The sequence below is a fragment of the Enhydra lutris genome, unplaced genomic scaffold (genome assembly GCF_002288905.1).
Source record: "Enhydra lutris kenyoni isolate GAN:26980312 unplaced genomic scaffold, ASM228890v2 scaffoldscaffold27, whole genome shotgun sequence".
Classification (NCBI taxonomy): domain Eukaryota; kingdom Metazoa; phylum Chordata; class Mammalia; order Carnivora; family Mustelidae; genus Enhydra; species Enhydra lutris.
The window spans coordinates 27,221,218-27,232,769 of NW_019154111.1; the positions used below are offsets into that span (position 1 = coordinate 27,221,218).

The window sequence follows — 11,552 nt, forward strand, 5'->3', positions numbered from 1 at the left end:
GTGAATCTCAAGAAGGCATCTTCTTCTGCGATATGATGGGTAGTTAAAAAAAAAAAGCAGTGTTGCTTTTATATTTCACCCAGCAATGTATGGGTGGATCATCTCTCTGCATCATTACCAACATTTGGCAGTGATTCCTCATTTCCCACTTCCCATCCACATTCCTGCTCACTGCCATCCACAAGATACAACATACCTTTATCATAGAAGAGTCAACAGTGCTTACATGATCTACCCTTTCATACCCGAAGTGAGATCCAGTGAGACCCAGGGGATTTATGGGTCTCCAAGGCTCTCCTCCCATCCTCTAAAGCCCGACAGTCTGAAGGAGGCTCCTGATGTTGATATAACTAGTACTCCTGGGAAGCCTCAGAGTTTTCCATTCATCTTCCAATGCCACCACAGCAACCTCATCAAGCACATCAGGTGTGGGATCCAATAGCCAAGAAGAACTAAAATGCACTTCATAGTCTCTAAAACACAAGAATGTGCCCATAGATAAGAGAGTAGTAGATTCATTCGTCAAGTTCATGCTACTCAGATATCAAATGAATGAACCAATGATAAAGGCAGATATGTTAAAGATTATCATCAAAGAGAATGAAGACCTCTTCACTGAGATCTCCCTGGGAGCCGCTGAGTACATGGAGGTGATCTTTGGCCTTGATGTGAAGGAAGTAGATCTCACCAACTGCTGCTATGACCTCCTCATCAACCTGGGCCTCCCATATGACAGGATGCTGCATGGTGAAAAAGGCAGGCCTGAGACCAGCATCCTGATATTTATCCTGGATATGATCTTCATCAAGGACAACTGTGTGTCACTGAAGAGGAAGTCTAGGAAGTTCTGAATTTGATGAGGATGTATTCTGAGAGAAAGCACTTTGTCTTTGGAGGGCCCAGGGAGCTCATCACCAAAGATTTCATGAAGGAAAAGTACCTAGAATAACAATAGACAGTTCCCCAATGATCCTACAATTGGAATTTCTATGGGGCCCAAGAGCCCACACTGAAACCACCAAGATGCAAATCCTAGAGTTTCTGGCCAGGGTTCATGGTTTACTAATCCAAGTTCTTTCGCATGTCAGTCTGAGGAGATTCTGCAAGATGAAGAACAGAAAGTCTGAGCCACAGTTTCAGCTGAGGCTGTGTCTACTTCCGAGTCCACTGCACATTCTCGTGCCAAGTCCACTCATCGTCTTGCCTCTAGTGAAGCCAGAGACAGATTCCTCATTTTGTTTGAAAAGGTCAGTTAGAGATCATAAAATTTTGGTCTGAGGTAGGGCAGAAAGGAACACAATGAATATTCCTCTATCTCCTATTTTAAATGTTTTTAAAGGTGTAACTTGAAAAAAAAATTTTATTGGAAATGTATACTTTTTATTTTTTGATGTATTATTCAAATATTGTTTCTTTCAATGTAGATTCAATTAGTTTCAAATTCTCCAAACTTATGAATGATATCAGACACACATTTACTACTGTAAGAGTTTAGTTTTGTAAAAGAAATTGTGAAACCATCCACCTTATTTTGTCATCCAGAATGCAAATATGGCATTGCTATAGGCATTTCTTTGGAACTGTGAAAGAAATCTGCTTTGAGATAGTTGGGATCAAGAGAAAAAGAGAGAAGAAAATCTAAAAGATGCTCATATCTTGACTTCCCTATCCTTTTTATTTCTTATTCCATAAAGTTAAAAAATACATACATGGATTTACTTAGCTCTTTCAAGGATGTATGAGAAATAGATCTTAATAAACTGAACTCACACTTACTGGAAAACACACACACACACACACACACACACACACAGAATTTTAAGTTTCTCTTATGAAAACCTTAACCAACCATTGGAAATACAGCCGTGAAAAGACATTGGGTTAAAATAAACACAGCAAGTTTTCCTGGTTTAGTAAATAAACTAGCAGTTAACTTTCTCCCATGGTACAGCTATTTAGGTGAAATGCATTTTAATAATACCAGATGGTACCATTTATGCCTACACCTTAGCAAGTACACCTAGCCATTTTCGTATAGCATTCATTTTCAAAGAGCAAGGAGAAAATAAACTAGTAGCTAAAAGCAGAAGAGAAAGCTGTTGGATTCAATGAGCTTTGCATTTGAATAATTGGTGTGAATCTTTGACTTTAAGTGTGTACTCAAGGAACATGAAAAGATTCCTATCTTAATTAAAGATATCTTAGGTTGCCAAATGTATGTTTTTTCTCTTTAAAAATGCTATGCAAAATTTTCATTTGAATTACAGGCAAAATTTCAAAAGCAGTTTGCTTTAAAAAAAAACAATCACCAATCTCTTCCTCCAATCTGCCGGGGAATAAAATGTAAAGACTTCTCTGAACCTTCAGGATACATGGGTGGCCCAGTCAGTCAAGTGTCTGCCTTCAGCTCAGGTCATGAGCTCAGGGTCCTACGATCCAGTTCCAAGTGGGGCTGCCTGCTCAGCCGGTAGTCTGCTTCTCCCTCTCCTCCCCACTCATGCTCTCTCTCTTGCTATCTCAGTCTTTCTCTCTCAAATAAATAAATAGATAGATATGTTTTTTTTAAAAAGACTCTCTTAATTTTCATCTTTACTATCAATAATGTCTGTACCCTGCAGGATTTGAATTGTTTCCATTCGATCCCTGAAATGAGGTTGCAAATGTATATAATCTATATTTACTTTTTTCTCTCACTAGATCAAGAGCCCTCTGAGGGCAGGCTAGTTATTCCAGCTATGACTGCATTCAGTACTCAAGGTCAGGCATCCAGCAGGCAGGCAACATACTTCCTGGTTTTGTCAGTGCATACACAGCTGTTCATGTTGAGAAATATTATATTTATATAAAATACATATATTATTTTATATATTATATAAATTATTTATATTTACATAAAATATATTTATATCATAAAACCTCTTCCATATCTTCTAGAACTGTATATAAGTATTTAATATTTAGCATATAGCATTCATTTGAATCAAACCAAATGCCGAAAACACGCTTCACCTCTGCAATTCTCAGTGCTTATTGAGATTTGCAGATGTCCAAGAAGTAGTCTTCTGTGGGAAGCAGGAGAGGCAGGAGAGGCCACCGACTGGAAAGGAGGGCTGTGCACCTGGAGGAGGAGCTGAAGGTTGTCATGGATGCTTTAAGTCTAGTGGGTCCACACCACACAACTGAATATAGTTTCCTTAGACAGAGGACACCTGATACTACCTATCATTCAGTGCACCTTGTGGAAGAATCATTCGTTATTTCAAAACAACCTGGAACTAGGCCAACAGTGGATTATAAAACAAGATCCTGCCCTTGGGGGCTTATGTCCTAGAAAACTGGTAGTTTGGGGCAGAATTTAAGAAGCCCATCCCCCAAACCAGATGAAAAGAACAACAAATCTAGTAACGAACAGTCAGCACTGCCAATAGGAAAGGGTCCCAAACTCAGATCCTACATTTTGAGAAATATTATCTTAAACCAGAACCATTTCGAACAAAGTGAAAAAAATGCCAGGAATCAACACGCTGTTTAGCCTCTTGAGAAAACAGCATGGAAGAAAGAAACTGCTAAAGAAAGCCGACAAAATTTGAGAAACAAACAAAACAACTATTAACCCGACTTTGAGGGACCAGGTGGTCAGTGTGGCAATCTGTGAGGAAAAACAAAAACACCCCAAGGCGAATCCTTCTTGCCTACGATCAGTGAACAGAGACTGAGGCCAGGCTGAGGAAATCACACAGTCTGCTTTTTAAAAATTTCTACCAGCAGAAGAAAGGCAAAGAGGGTGTAAGGAAAAATGTTTCAAGGATAACGATCTTGACAACCTATACAAGCTTGACGAGACAGGAGAAAAATGAGAGTAAGGGCGAGCTGGAAGCTGTGGAGTCAGCGCATCAGATTGGAAAGAGAGCCCTCCCCGGAAAAAATATAGCATCCAAGGTGTCAAGTGACCTCTGTGTGGCTTTGGAACATAACTTTAGGCTGAAAGAACAGACTGGATATCACTGCCCACACCTGAGGCTCTTTCCTTCCCCAGGCCTTCAGACCTTCGTATGGATGCTAACAACTAGAAAAAAATTAATGAAGCCTATCTCACCATATCAATGAATTATTTTTTAGGTAGTTTAAATTCTCCTCATCTGTTAGAGCATTTACGTGTCATAGAAATCAGCCATTTCAGAACTGTTGAAGTCTGTAACTTTCACAAAATGCTTATTATTTGGCCGTATTTTACAAACCTATTAAAGAAAAAAGATGACATCTCAACTGTATTAATGGGAATTGCTAACACTTCATTAATGATGCCTAAATGCAATGATCATTTACTGAACAGAAGTGTGAGAAATTTTTATCTCAAAAGTCATTACTGTTTTGTCGTAAGTTTATGTTGACTAATTGTATACTTATTATTACACAAAGTCTATTTCTGTGGTACAAAAAGCTGTTTTACAATTATAAGTAATCTAATAAATGAATCTGAGTAATTTGATGGTAATATAAGCATCCAGCGATTAGTCTCTTAATCAGGCTCATTGCTTCATTGCAGTAAGAAACATAATTGTTCAGAAATATAGAGAAGTTTTTTACACCCATGGTTACAAACTTTTTCAGACAACCAGAGGTTGAATTTTTCTACTTGTAACTCAATAAAAGCAAAGTAAGTTGCTTTATTAATTGAAGCAAGGATTCCAGCAGCCAGGGGTTATGATTGGAGAGTTTTAATAACTCTCCATTTCTCTACATCGTCAAGGATATTCATTTAATTCTATTGCTTTCGAGTGCATGAAACCAACACAAGGGAACATTTTCTCTTGTTTTTTTCATATTTCTCTCTTCCAGTGATGGAGAACGTTGTTGTTGGTACTACATAACTCTCCATTCTGGAAATTATTAAATCTCAAAAGTTAAGTCAAATCTGATGCTCCAAGTACTCATTAATTCAAATTGAAATATTTCATGTTGGGGTGGCTTCTTGTTCTTTATTTTACTATTAGTGTGTGTGTGTGTGTGTGTGTGTGTGTGTGTGTGTGTGTGTATGAGAGATAGAGAAAGAGCAGCCCTTTTTAAAACCTCTGAAAACTGGAGAGTTGCTTAGACTTTGAAAATAAATTTCAAATTCTATTGAAAAGGTCAGTCTGTGTGTATGTTAATATGGAAAGATCTTTCAGACATACTGTTAAGAAAGCAAGTTGCAAAATGTATTATATATTCCTGTTTGGATTTTAGTATCTTTAAAGAATATGAATCTCTTGTATTAACTACCTGCTTCTACCTACTGGAAGGATAGATCCAGAACTCCTACTGGCAAAAGGACTGGAAATCAGCAGCATAAATATGATTCAACTCTCATCCCTGACACCCAGTCTCTCTGGGCCTTTCTACCCCCTCTCCCCTCCTCAGTTTCCTTTACTTTTCCACTTACTATCCCTAAATGCTAAATGTTGGTAAGCCCCAGAACCTGTGCTAAGCTCCCTTCTCTTCACTCTCCATTAATGATCTCATTCAGGACCATGGCTTCCAATATCCTCAAATGACTACAACTCTCAAGTCAAAATTTCTATTCCTTATGTCTTCCAGAAAATTTTGAATCCTATAGCAAATAGGCCACTTAATGTAATCACATGACTCACTAATGGCATTTCAAACTTAATTTGACCAAAAAAAAAAAAAAAATAGAACTCTTGTTTTTATCATTGAGTCTTCTCTAGCTGAACAAATTAAACCACTGTTCGCCCAGTTACTGAAGCCAAAATCCAGGAATTATCCTTGATCTCTCTCTTAATTATATCTAATATTCAATTTGTCAAGGACTCCTTCTAGTTTTATCTTTAAAACTTCCTCCAGGGACGCCTGGGTGGCTCAGTTGGTTAAGTGACTGCCTTCTGCTCAGGTCATGATCCTGGAGTCCCCTGATCGAGTCCCACTTCGGGCTCTAAGATCGCCAGGGAGTCTGTTTCTCCTGCTGACCTCTCTCCTCTCATGTTCTCTCTCTCTCTCTCTCATTCTCTCTCTCAATCCCTCAAATAAATAAATAAAATCTTTAAAAAAAAAAAAACCTTCCTGTCCACATCCATTTTCTTCCATCTCTTTGACTATAATTCATACATAAGCAACTGTCATATCTCATGTGAACTTCTTATAAGACTCATTGCTCCAGCTCATTATCCTACAGTCCATGTCTCCCATGCTACCCAAAGTGACCCAACTTTTTCTCTTTCTCTGCTTAACACACCTCCAAAGGCTTCCCCGTCATTCCTGGAACAAATCCTTCCTTCTTATACTGGCTGGAAATCTCTACAGGCCTGGGCTCTGCCTCACTCTAGGACCTCATCTTCATCGGTTTGACCCCTTTTCCCCTCAGTTCCATTCACACTGGCTTTCTTCTGTTTCCTCAAATAGACCGAGCACATTTCTACTCTTGCACCTTTCCTTTAGCTGTTTCTTCTATCCAAAATCTTTTTTCTTGATTCAAACCTATAACAGAGACTAATACTCAGAAGCTGCCACTAACAAAAGCCTAAAATGTCCTATTAATTTAGCAGTGTGATGGCAAGAACGAAGGACACTAAAATCTGGTGACTCTTGCTACGCCACAGCAAAACTCTTTGGTCACAGTGTCTCCTGTGATAGTTTAGAAGACAAATGATATGCCTATCATGCCAACAACTCTAAGAGAAGCAGGAAGGAAAAAAAAAAAAAAAAAAGCCAGGACATCACTATGCATTTGTAGCTCCTTGCCACTTTTTGACAAGTTATTACAGGAGAGATAAGATCAGGCAAGGACTGGCCAGTTTACAAGAGGTAAAAGGATAGAGTATCTACAGGTCTGGGGCTTGATGAGGTTGGAAAGTGTCTGCAAACCCCAAACAACAAAAGATGAGATTGGTTTTGCTCATATCCTTTTTCAAAAACCTTATGTGAATCCAAGGAGATAAAACAATGATTCTCAACTGAACACAGTGTAGCCCCCAGGGAATAGTTGGCGATGTCTAGAAACACTTTGGGTTCTTGCAACTGAGAGACAGGGAACCACCAGCATCTACTGAATAGAGTCTGGGGACGTTGCTGAACATCTTTCAATGCATAGGACAACCCCATCGAGTACAGACCTCACCAAGACCTGAAACCATGAAACTCTTACAAAAAACATAGTGAAAAAGTTCCTTGACATTGGTCTTGGCCATGATTTTATGGATATGACACACAAAGTACAAGCAACAAAGCAAAAATAAACAGGGGGGACTACATTAAACTAAAAAGCTTCTGCACAGCAAAACACTCAACAAAATGAAAAGGCAACCTAAAGAAAATGAGAAAATATTTGTAAACCACATATCTGATAAGAGGTTAATATCCAAAAGTAACTCATATGACTCAATAGCAAAATCACCACCATTATCATCATCATCATCTTCATCTAATTAAAAATGAGCAAAGAAAGGGCCTGGGTGGCTCAGTCATTCGAGTGTTTGACTGTTGATTTCAGCTCAGGTCATGGTCTCAGGGTTGTGAGATCAAACTCTCAGTCAAGCTCTGTGCTCAGCTCAGAATCTGCTTGATGTTCTCTATCTCCCTCTACCTTTGCCCCTGCCCTGCTCCACACGCTCTCTAAATAAATAAATAAATAAATAAATAAATAAATAAATAAATAAATTTTTTAAGCGGGCAAAGGATCTGAATAGACATTTTTCCAGAAAGGATATTCTAGGGACGCCTGTGTGGCTCAGTCATTTGAGCATCTGCCTTTGGTTTAGGTCATGATCCCTGGGCCCTGGGATCTAGCCCCAAATTGGGCTCCCTGCTCAGCAGGGAGTCTCCTTCTCCCTCTCCCTTTGTGCTCTCTTCCTCTTCCTCTGTGCTCTCCTTTTCAAGCTATAATAAAATGTTATTGATCACAGTAATTTATAAATTACTTCCTCAATTTTATTCTTCTATCCCAAGGTGTATAATTTCCCCTGACCTAAAAACTAGTCAAGGGGATATACAGTAGCACGGACAGACATAAAAATAAGAGGAATTATAATATCTTTAAAAAATAGCAAGCAGAGATGATAAGGAAAAGAATCATAGGAAGAGCACAACATTATCAGGCATTTATTTTACTTCTAAAATTTATCAAACTATTGGGTTCAGAATGTCCAGAGAAAAAGCTTTGTTTCTCTCACCTGTCCTAAGTCAATGTAGAGAACATCAAGAATCAGCATATTTTTCAATAGTCTCTCTTTACATTTTATTGTCAAGGACAAAATGGATAATTTATTTTCAAGGACAAAATGGATAATAAATGCATACTGATAAATATTCTGACTAATATGTATTTACATAACACGTTCATAAATAGTTACAATTCACTGAACGTCACCACAGGACATGCTGAAATTCTCACACATTTATAAAGTGAGAAAAAGTTGTTAAAATGAAAATGGGCCACTGGAGTAATCTAAAAGTAACTGATGGCAGTAAAGGGCTTACCCCCTGAAACTAGACCAGCAGAGTTGGCTTTGGACATAGCTTGTACTGGAAGCGAAGATGGGTATAGAAGTCTAAAGAAGAAAGTCTAGAAAAGAGGTCTAGAGAAGAAGAAGATTAATCTCAGTGGAAACTGGCTTTAGTAATTCTTTACTGCTTTGAATAGAAAACTAATAAAATGCTTGAGAAAGCTTTGACAAATCTTTGTAAGATAAAATGCAATTGTTTGCCCCTCAAAACTTAATACTTTACCTGTTTGAATATCTGAGGGATGAAAGTGGAGATTATCAGAGTTTGCATCCTATGCTAATGCACTAAGTTTCTATTGCTGAGTAACTAATTACTGCAATGCAAAAACTCTAGCCAGGGCTGGGCTCTCATCTAGAGGTCCAACTAGGGAAAGATCCATTTTCCCACTCATGTGGTTGTTGGAAGCATTCACTCCCTTGCAGCTACAGAGACTTGTTTAAAAACAGCAAGTGACAAACCATGAGAGACTGTGGACTTTGAGAAACAAACTGAGGGTTTTGGAGGGGGGGGTGGTTGGGTGAGCCTGGTGGTGGGTATTATGAAGGCCACAGATTGCATGGAGTACTGGATGTGGTGCATAAACAATGAATTTTGGAACACTGAAAAGAAAATAAAAATGAAATGAAATGAAATGAAAAAATAATAAAGTAAATTTAAATAAATTGGAAAAATATCCCTTAAAAAAAACTATGGTTTAAAAAAAAAAAAACAGCAAGTGAAGAGAGGGATAAAGTCTACTGGGAAGACAGGATCTAGTATAATGTGACAAAATTATTATAGTGACATCCTATTATCTTTACCAAATTCTATTGTTAGAATCAAGTCATAGGTCCTGCAAGAAAAAGTAATAACACCAGGAAATGGGGATCATGGAGACCACCTTAGAGTCTGTTTGCCACGGACTACCCTCTGGCTATCAATTATTCACATCTCTTCCACATACAACATTTTCTCTTTGTCAGATTCCCAAAAGTCTCATTGCATTAAAGCCAGAACACAAGGTCCAAACTCTCAACATCTAAAACAGATCCAGGTGCAGATTAGGCTCCTGGGTGTAATCTACTAAGTGCAGTTCCTGAGAAACAATTCTTCTCCATATGTAGATCTGTGAAACTAAAGGTATCTGTTCCGCCGTACCCAGCAGGCAATAGTGGGATAGGTGAAGGAGAACAGCTATGGACATTCCAGTTCATAGAGTGGGGAAATGGAAGGTAAAAAAGTGTTACCAGCCCATAGCAGTTCAAAAATCAGTCTAGCCAAACAAACACTGAGAGTTCCTTTATTAAGTTTCAGTAATTCTCCATGGCTTTCAGCCCAGTCATCTGGGATCTGGTTCTGCCCTTTGAATCATCTTTCCTTTTTCATAAAAGATAGAAATGTTTACAGCCAAGTAGTTTAATCAGCCTTCTTGCTGACAGGAGAATGTTGGGGTCCAACAGCCTCCTTTCATTCTGTCCTCTTTCCACGAAAAATGGAAGTGTTTCTGCTGAAATAATTTTCTCAAACATTTCAGTGTGTCTCCCATGGATTTCAATGGACTCACTCCATGAGATGAAAGCCACACCCACAGACCTTTCCAAGATAATCTTTTTTTCTATCTTTGGCTCCCACTGAGATGCTTGAAGAACAACAAAATGAAGCTTCCTAGAGTCCCTAGGGTTTCATGGAGACATCTGTCAGGAAATCCTTGATCTCTTGAAAAGAACTTTGTGTGATGGAATACTCTGACCTTTTGACCTTTCTGAAGATTAAACAAATGGTTGTACCATCATGTCCTCAGCTTTGTCTCTAGATCACATTGCCTTAACTCTAGCATCTCTCGTCATCTGCAGAGACAGAGAATTTTCAAAATCATCAGGTCCTGGTCCCCTGATGTTTAACAGTTCTTTCCACAATCTCTCTCTTCTCACACATTTTCCTGTAAGTGCCTTCAGCACTTGGCTTGGAAATATCTTCAGCTATGGTTCTGCTTTCCACAAAACTGCCAGAAACAATTTTTCTAACTTAGTGCTATGTCATAAGGAGAATCCCTTGTCCTCCATTTTTCAGTAACATGCTCCTCACTGTCTTCTGGATCCTCTGACAGGGTCCTTAAAGCCCAGGTTTCTACTAACAACCAGTCTGAAGCAAATTAGGCCTTCTCTAGTATGACACTTAAAATTTCTATAGATTCCACATACTGTCTGGTTTCCAAGCCCCTCCTACATTTTTAGGTTATGTGCTATAACAGCACCCCAGTTCCAGATGCTAAAATCTGTGTTTGTTTGCTACTGTTACATACCTAATCACCACAAACCTAGTGGCTTAAAACAACACACACTTATTATCATGTAGTTTCTGTGAGCCATAGGTATGGTCATGACTTGGGTCTTCTGCTCAGAATCTCACAGGCTATTATCAAGGTACTGACTAGGGTGACACGCTTTTTTTTTTTTTTTAATCACCCAGTGCTCATCACAACAAATGCACTCCTTAATCCCCACCACCTACTGGGTGACACTCTTTTTTTTTTTTTTAAGATTTTTATTTATTTATTTGACAGAGAGAGATCACAAGCAGGCAGAGAGGCAGGCAGAGAGAGAGGAGGAAGCAGGCTCCCCGCTGAGCAGAGAGCCCGATGTGGGGCTCGATCCCAGGACCCTGAGATCACGACCCAAGCTGAAAGCAGAGGTTTAATCCACTGAGCCACCCAGGCGCCCCGTAATAAATAAAATCTTAAAAAAAAGATTTTAGGGGCACCTGGGTGGCTCAGGCCCTTAAGCGGCTGCCTTCTGTTCAGGTCATGATCCCAGTCTCCTGGGATCGAGCCCCGAATCATCGGGCTCCTAGCTCAGCGGGATGCCTGCTTCTGCCTCTTCCACTCCCCCTGCTTGTGTTCCCTCTCTCGCTGTGTCTCTGTCAAATTAATAAATAAAATCTTTTTTTTTAAGATTTTATTTATTTATTTGACAGAGATCACAAGTAGGCAGAGAGGCAGGCAGAGAGAGAGGAGGAAGCAGGCTCCCCGCTGAGCAGAGAGCCCGATGCGGGGCTCGATCCCAGGACCCCGAGAT

General features: G+C 39.2%; 1 pseudogene; it reads left to right on the plus strand.

Moving 5' to 3' along the window:
* The first annotated feature begins 226 nt into the window (after window positions 1-226).
* LOC111151989 lies at window positions 227-1,256 on the plus strand (annotated as a pseudogene).
* Window positions 1,257-11,552: the final 10,296 nt, after the last annotated feature.